Source organism: Pinus tabuliformis, chromosome 6, assembly GCF_031772625.1.
Source record: "Pinus tabuliformis cultivar Carrire ecotype Pingquan chromosome 6, CPIR1, whole genome shotgun sequence".
NCBI lineage: Eukaryota > Viridiplantae > Streptophyta > Pinopsida > Pinales > Pinaceae > Pinus > Pinus tabuliformis.
In genome coordinates, this window is record NC_142292.1 from 1,200,899,554 (window position 1) to 1,200,900,431 (window position 878).

The 878-nt window shown below is 42.5% G+C and overlaps 1 pseudogene; it reads left to right on the top strand.

Annotated features, from left to right (window-relative positions):
- Window positions 1-224: 224 nt before the first annotated feature.
- On the top strand, window positions 225-620 carry LOC149263039 (uncharacterized; annotated as a pseudogene).
- The last annotated feature ends 258 nt before the right edge of the window (window positions 621-878 follow it).

The window sequence follows — 878 nt, forward strand, 5'->3', positions numbered from 1 at the left end:
AGAATAGGAGGAATTGTGCTTATCAGGTTCAGCCTTCGAATCAGATCTGTGCTGTGGAAACTGGTTGGTTGGCTTGGGTATGAATCAGTGGCCAACTCTCACGGCCATTCTAAGCACTGTGCAATGTGTGAGAATTCAGACTTGCATAGAGGAATCTGGAGGTGTGAGATGCATGATGGTGTTGTCCATGAGTGGTTTTCTCTGTATATTTGGAAATGGGAAGGATGGAGGAAAGAATGGGAAAGAAAGAATGCATGGAAGCACATGCTCTGCTAAAGAAACACGGTTTTGATGTGAGTTCTTATGGGACGGGAGCTCATGTGAAATTGCCTGGTCCAGCAATAAGGGAGCCGAACGTATATGACTTTGGCGCTCCTTACAGAAGAATGTTTGATGATCTAAAGCGTAAAGATCCTGAATTATATAAAAGAAATGGTCTTCTCCAAATGCTAAAACGAAATCTGAATGTGAAAATGGCACCACAGTGCTGTCAGGAAAATTTTGTTGATGGTCCATTTGATGTCGTTTTCACTTTTGAGGAGAGGATGGATGCCTTCACATCTTTGAATGGCTTAGCTTGCAAGTTTTACTGTATCACCCAACGCCTACAGTTCATTTAGAGACTTAGATTTCCGCCTGGACTCAGTTTTTTGGCTTCAACGACAAAATGATGGCTCTGCAAGCTACTTTAGCGCGTGATCAAGTCTAATTCAGGTTTGTAACAACTGGGCGTCAGCTGGCACAGAATTTAGAAGCGCAGTCACTGAATGACCTTGGTTTTTCCAAGAGATATGTTTGGTGCCTACAGATATATGAGGTTGTGAAACAGCATGAAGGATTTGATTGATTTTAGTCGGGAACATAATATGGGGCCATAA